The 7,314-nt window shown below is 36.4% G+C and overlaps 1 pseudogene; it reads left to right on the top strand.

Moving 5' to 3' along the window:
- Positions 1-5,223: 5,223 nt before the first annotated feature.
- LOC123324858 lies at positions 5,224-7,022 on the top strand (annotated as a pseudogene).
- Positions 7,023-7,314: the final 292 nt, after the last annotated feature.

Here is a 7,314-nt window from a genome sequence, read left to right as displayed (position 1 = left end):
CAGTAGCACTCTAGTCCGCCATCTGGGATTTTGCACTACTCAGTCGATTCCAGAAATTAGATTAATATGGAGGAACTCAGAAAGGGGAATTTCCTTTCCAAGGTAATTACAAGGCTCACCTATTAACAGTGGAAAATCTGCAGCCACTAATTGCTTTCCTCAAGTCAGATAGGAGACCTCAAATGAAGTACAACCCCAGGATGTTTTTTCAGAATGAGAGTTTTATTCCAATTATCAATGGGCATAGCCACCAATATTATTTGAAAGTGCCAAAGTATAAAGACATTTTCTTATGAGAGTACTACAAAAGCACAGCTCAAAATATCAATCTGCTCTTCCTCAAAACATTTTGAAGTATGGTTTTGCTTCAACGTTTTCACTTGCTCCAAAAAGCTTTCTTTATCCCCCAAATGGCTTTCTATGAATCACATAAAATTTGAGTTCAGAAAAATTGGTTCTGGTTTAGGATTTATACACTCAGCACTGCTCTCAGACTGAGGGGATTCAGAACATCTTCTCTGGACAGCACACACAATGGCTGGATACTTTTGGATTTGTCAGACTCCAAATGACTCAGCTGATGATCTTCAAGACCAGACCAAACACAGTATCCATTTCCTCCCCCCATTCCTGTTGCCAGATCCTCCGGACAGAAGGTGTTAGAACACCTATGGTAGTTTCAGAGACATGATCCCTCTTAAAATAAGTAATATGCACAGTTTTGGGGAGGAAACAAAGGATGAAATTATTTCCTTAAAATGTAGAAGTAAACAACATGATGTGCAGGAGAATATTTTCGTTCCTTCTGAAACTTTGGAAATCACAGTCAAACAACTTAGAATGTATGTGTTAATGAAAGATCTTTTGTCTAATTTATGTATATCACTTTACTACAGATCTATGGAATTTAGGTTACATTTGTATAATTCCATAAGGGGTTTTTGATTGCTTAAGCGCCACCTGTTCTTTATAAATGCTGTGACTGACATCAAGTTTTCCTCCATATGGTGATGACATTTTTGATTACTATTTGTCTTCTTACATTTTAATAGTGATTTGAGTTAAAATAATTTAAAGTCTGTTTCCCAATAGCTTTATATAACTGAACAGTTCTGTTTATGAGTTTTCTCTTTCTGTATTTTGAGTCCACATAATTTTTTTAAAAGAGCTTAAACTAGCTACAGAATACAGCTTTATAGAACTAAATGAGTAATTTTTCAGTTGTGATTTAAAATCAAGAGTAGAATCAATATGGGCATCTCTGTAATTGAAAACCAGTGGGTGATAATTCTGTACTGAAAACAAGATAATAATAAAAACAAGCCATTGGTGGGAGAAAGATAAGATTAAAGATGTGATCTCAATTAAATATGAGCTATTATTAACACTGTAATAAAACTTCCACTTCTAATTTGTTCCATATTTTCCTCTTTTGGAGTACAATTATGAAGATATGTAAAAATAATTTAAGTAAATCATGCTAGGATCCATTTATTATTTCCTGCTAAATTAATATTTACAGCATTTTAATATCCAAATATTTTGGCTTGCAGAAATAGTTCAGTTTTTTCAGTATGTCAAGATTTACTTCTCTATTTGTCTGATATATTATTTATCACTTGGTATGCATTAATTTTGAAAATAACAGAAAAGGCCAAGGCAAAGCATGTGGCATTGAGAAGCACAGTGAAAGAAAATGTCAATTTCTCCCATCTTCATGGCTGACGGTGATTCTTTTACACTGTTAAAGGCCTACATGTGTGTATATTTGAAAAAACAAACACTGAGGAAAATGTGGCCATTTTCCTTTTTATGATAACTTTCTATTTTTTCCCTTTTTTTAAATTATAAAAGTTTTTGGTATATATAAACAGTTTTGACTATTCAATAAATGGTTCTGGGAAATTGGTGAACAATTCAGGATCAACATCCCAGTTTTTCCTTTGGGGAAAATCATTCCTTACACAAATGCAAATTTCTGCTGGGTTTACTAGACTCATAGAGTATAACCTTGAGAGTGGAACCAACACTAAGGAAGGCAGATTCAAAAGATAGAGACAGATTCTTCTGAGTTCTTAAATTCAGCGATGCCTGAAATAATTCTCCTGAGTTTTACAATTATTTAAGTCAATAATACCCTCCACCCCCAACCTAGTCTGATGGGCTTTGTAGACCACATTGAAGAAATAAGATATAATAATGGAAAGATAAATAGGGAACACTGATTGTCCTTCATGTGAACAGTCTATGTTTTAGACATAACTACTTACAGGCACAAAAATCTAACACTGTGGTATTTCCAGCTTCTAAAGCCCCTCCCAGACTTTTCTACCTATTTTCCTCTTCATTCTCCAACAAACACCTGCTTACCCTTCAAAACGCCATTCAAATATTGCTTATTATGAAACTTTCCTTTGTAGCAGATTAAGTTATTTTCTCCTTTCTGCTTCCACTTTGTATAGGTCTCGCTTTGTATAGGTCTTGCTCATAATTTTTCCCTATTTTACTGAAATTACTTGTTTAAACATGTGTGTTTCATCTCTTTGGGAGTTGAATTCTAATTTGAATTGCCAGCATGTAGTATAATACCTAAGTAGGTGACTAATAAATGTTTGATAATGGGAGGAGCAAAGGAATGAATGAATGTAGCACTAAAAATAGTAAAAATCATCTACTGACCAATCTGTTAGGAATTTCTTCATTGCTCAAGTGTTAACATCTTCTTACAGTCTAAATGATATGTTTTATCTGTCTGGGAAAGCCACATGACCTCTTTCTTGCTTTCACATGAGTTCACAGTCCATGTTCAGGTAAATTCTTGAGGAGAAAAATTTTGTTTCATTAACTATGAAAGCAAAGCCCCCATGCATCTACCTCTGAATGCAGACAGCAGATCCCATTGTCTCCTTTGCTCTTCTCAGCATAATCTAGGAGAACATGAGTATGGAGTTCTGTTCACGCATCAATCTTTCTAATAGTAACAAGTCTTTCCGCCAACACAACTGTTTCCTTTCTTTTTAACAATGGCATATGGTTCATATGTTTACAGCAAATCTCTACAAAATACTTCTTTGTTTTTATAGAAAGATAGGCTGGGTTATGAACTCTTAATCTGCACCTCACTTCCTACACACAAAAACAGAGTCCTTGGGGCTGTACAAGCTGTGGACATATTTGTAATGAAAGCACAGCAAAGGCAAATGGAAATTTATTTCAATGAGTTTACTGTAAGCACACTGGTTTTTTTTTTCTTAATTGGTAGGTTTTAAAATTGGTATTGGTAGGTTTTAAATGCCTAGTTATCTTCATATAAATGGCACCCTATCATCCTAGAAGTGTACTCCTGCCCTGTGCTGTTTATTATTTTGCATTACAATTATCATGCAAAGCAGAGAAGGTGACTTTAAGCAGCTCATTTAAAGTGCTTTTTTTCTTAGGTGTAAAATCTTTGGGAAGCTATTTACATAGATGTTTATCATTGGCTGTTAAAAATCAGTCCAATTATAAGTACACAAAAGTTTTTATTATGGGTTTAATTTTGAAATGTAAATGGCCATTGTAAAGTGCCTGTTGAAATTTTAATTTGTGCTTGTATTTTTGTCTATGGATTAACAAGCCATCCTGTATTGAAATTAATTATAGAGATATTCAAAACATTCAAAGATAACAGAATCTGTATGGCAAAAGTGCCTAAAGGTATGCAATGCAATCCCCTCTTTGGAGTTGAACATTAGAGATGTTGTAAGAAAGTGCTCATCTGCCACCCAGACCACTAGCAACGCTGTGCAGATGATAGGATTCCACTTCATGTTGCATTCTGTTGCCATGACTATGAAGGCCTTAATATTGTATGCTCACAGCAAGGTTGCAATTAGTATTTGGATTTAGAAGAGAAACATAATGATCTCATATTGAAGAAACACTTGTTTAATACTATTTTGGATCTAGGCGTCCTTTCAAGCTGCTAACGAGCAGCACTGTTGGTCAGGAAAAAAAAAAAATTCACTCAGCCATTTTGTACCTGCATCCTCAGTTTCTTCCAAACAAACTTCACTGGGACCGAGAAGCTGCTGATGTTGCTGGTGTGTCTACACGTGTCCTCTGCTAGACTTCAAAAACACATGCCTTGCATACTTTTGAAGTTATAACAGACTTTCATATGATTTCCTGTACAGTGAACAGGGATGAAGCTGCACTGCCTTAATAATCAAATTTGAAATATATATTCGATATCCCCGCAAATGCAGCCAAGGTGTGCACTGTAAGAGTTTTAGGGTTTGCTATATGCACTACCTAATGAAATATTGTTCTGGATCACCAGTAATCATCTATTGTGGGCATTTTCACTGTCATTTATAAAGTGTTCAATTTCATATCATGCACTTGCTAGTGGTGACTGGTGAGGAGCCCATGGGTGCACCCTGAGTGTGGGAGCCAGGAAAGCTTAGCCATATAATAAATGAGGAGAAAGAACTGAGACAGGCAGGATGGTTGCCCCAACTTCTCAGACTACAAACACCCCAGGATTCCAGTCATGGAGCATGAAGGTCATGGGCTAAAGCTAAGAGCTCAAGTTGGGGAGAAAGGTGCCAGACAAATGGGCAGCAGCTCAAACAGTGGAAGAGACAAAATTATGGAGGAGACCAGTTTTGGTTCATTACAAAAAAGAGGTTTTTAAAGACAGATTGACCTAAGATACAGGTTGGCAAGAGCAAATATGTAGAAGACAAAATAACTACCTCATTTTACATGCTAGAACCATAAACATCTCTAAGGCTTTCAGCTTCATTGTATAGTCATAGCTTGTTTTATTGCACTTCACTTTATTGTACTTTGCAGGTATTGTGTTGTTTTATAAATTTAAGGTTTGTAGCAACCCTGCCTTGTGAGCAAGTCTATTGGTGCCATTTGGCCGACAGCATTTGGTCAACAGCATTTGCTCACTTTGTGTCTCTGTGTTACGTTTTGGCAATTCTTGCAATATTTCAAAATTTTTCATTATTATTATATTTGTTAGGGTGATCTGTGATCAGTGATCTTTGATGTCACTATTGTAATTGTTCTGAGACTCCATAAACCACCCCCATATAAAACAGTTAACTTAATCAATAAATGTTGACTGCTCTACTGACCGTCAGTTCCCCATCTCTCCCCCACCTTCCTCGGGCCTCCCTATTCTTTGAGACACAAGAATATTGAAATTAGCCATGTAATAACCCTACAATGGCCTCTAAGTATTCAAGGGAAAGGGAGAGTCACATGACTCTCAATTTAAATCAAACACTAGAAATGATAAAGCTCAGTGAGAAAGGTAAGTCAAAAGCCCAGACAGGCCAAAGGGTAGGCCTCTTGCACCAAACAGTTAGCCAAGTTGTGAATGCAAAGGAAAAGTTTTTGAAGGAAATTAGAAATGCTACTCCAGTGAACACATGAATGATAAGAAAGCAAAACAGCTTATTACTGATATGAAGAAAGATTTAGAGTCTGATAGAAGATCAAACCAGCTAGAACATTGCCTTAAACCAAAGCCTAACTCAGAATAAGAACTTAACTCTCTTCAATTCTGTGAAGGCTGAAAGAGGTGAAGAAGCTGCAGAAACAAAGTTTGAAGCCAGCAGAGGTTGGTTCATGCAGTTTAAGGAAAGAAATGGTCTCAGTAACATAAAAGTATAAGGTAAAAAAAAAAAAGTGCAAGGTGAAGCAGCAAATGCTGATACAGAAGCTACAGCAAGTTATCCTAAAGGTCCAGCTAAGATAATTAACAAAGGTGGCTACACTAAACAACAGATTTTCAATGCAGACAAAACAACCTTCTATTTGGAAGAAGATGCCAGCTAGGACTTTCAAAGCTAGAGAGGAGAAGTTAGTGCCTGGCTTCAAAGCTTCAAAGGACATGCTGACTCTCTTGTTAGAAGCTAATGCAGCTGGTGACTCTTAAGTGGAAGCCAGTACTCATTTACCATTCTGAAAATCCTAGAGCCCTTCAGAATTATGCTAAATCTACTCTCCTGTGCTCTATCAGTGGAAGAACGGAGCCTGGATGACAGCACATCTATTTACAATATGGTTTACCAAATATTTTAAGCCCACTATTGAGATCTACTGCTCAGAAGAAAAGACTCCTTTCAAATATGACTGCTCATTGACAATGCACCTGGTCACCCAAGAGCTCTGATGGAGATGTCCAATGAGATTAATGTTATTTTCATGCCTGCTAACACAGCATCCACTTTGTAGCCCATGGATCAAGGGGTAATTTCAACCTTTAAGTCTTATTATTTTAAAAAAATTGCATTTTCTAAGGCTCTAGCTGCCATGAATAGTGATTCTTCTGATGGATCAAGGCAAAGTGTACTGAAAACCTTCTGGAAAGAATTCACCACTCTAGATGCCATTAAGAACATTCCTGATTCATGGGAAGAGGTCAAACTACCAACATTGATAGGAGTTTGGAAGAAGTTAATTCCAACCCTCATGGATGACTTTGAGAGGTTCAAGACTTCCGTGGAGGAAGTAATTTCAGGTGAGGTGGAAATAGCAAGGAAACTAGAATTAGAAGTGAAGCCTGAAGATGGGACTGAATTGCTGCCATCTCATGACAAAACTTTAATGGATGAGTAGTTGCTTCTTATGGATGAGTGAAGTGGTTTCTTGAGATGGAATCTACTCCTGGTGAAGATGCTATGAAGATCATTGAAATGACAAGTAAGTATTTAGAATATTGTATCAACCTAGTTGATAAAGCAGAGGCAGGATTTGAGAGGATTGCTTTCGATTTTGAAAGAAGATCTACTATGAGTTAAATGCTATCAAACAGCACTGCATGCTACAGAGCAGTTGTTTGTGAAAGGAAGAGTCAATCAATGCAGCAAACTTCACTGTTGTCTTATTTTAAGAAATTGCCATAGCCACTCCAACCTTTAGCAACCACCACCCTGATCAGTTTACAGCTGTCAACATCGAGGCAAGACCCTCTACCAGCAAGAAGATTATGACTCTCTGAAGGCTTAGATGATGGTTAGCATTTTTTAGCAATAAAGAACTTTTCAATTAAGCTATGTACATTGTCTTTTTAAAAAAATAATGCTATTACACACTTAATATATAGTGTGACTATAGTATGGTGTAAACATAACTTTTATATGCACTGTGAAGCCAAAAATTCATTTGACTCACATTATTGCAATATTCACTTTATTATGGTGGTCTGGAAACACCCACAGTATCTCCAAGGTATGCCTATATTATAAAGGATTAAATCTGATCCTCTAATCTACTTGATTGTCTTCATAGAATCATACTATTAGGAGTCGG

Source organism: Neomonachus schauinslandi, chromosome 5 (genome assembly GCF_002201575.2).
Source record: "Neomonachus schauinslandi chromosome 5, ASM220157v2, whole genome shotgun sequence".
Lineage (NCBI taxonomy): Eukaryota > Metazoa > Chordata > Mammalia > Carnivora > Phocidae > Neomonachus > Neomonachus schauinslandi.
The sequence above is the reverse complement of the archived record's forward strand: the minus strand, read 5'-3'. Positions and strand labels throughout refer to the sequence as shown.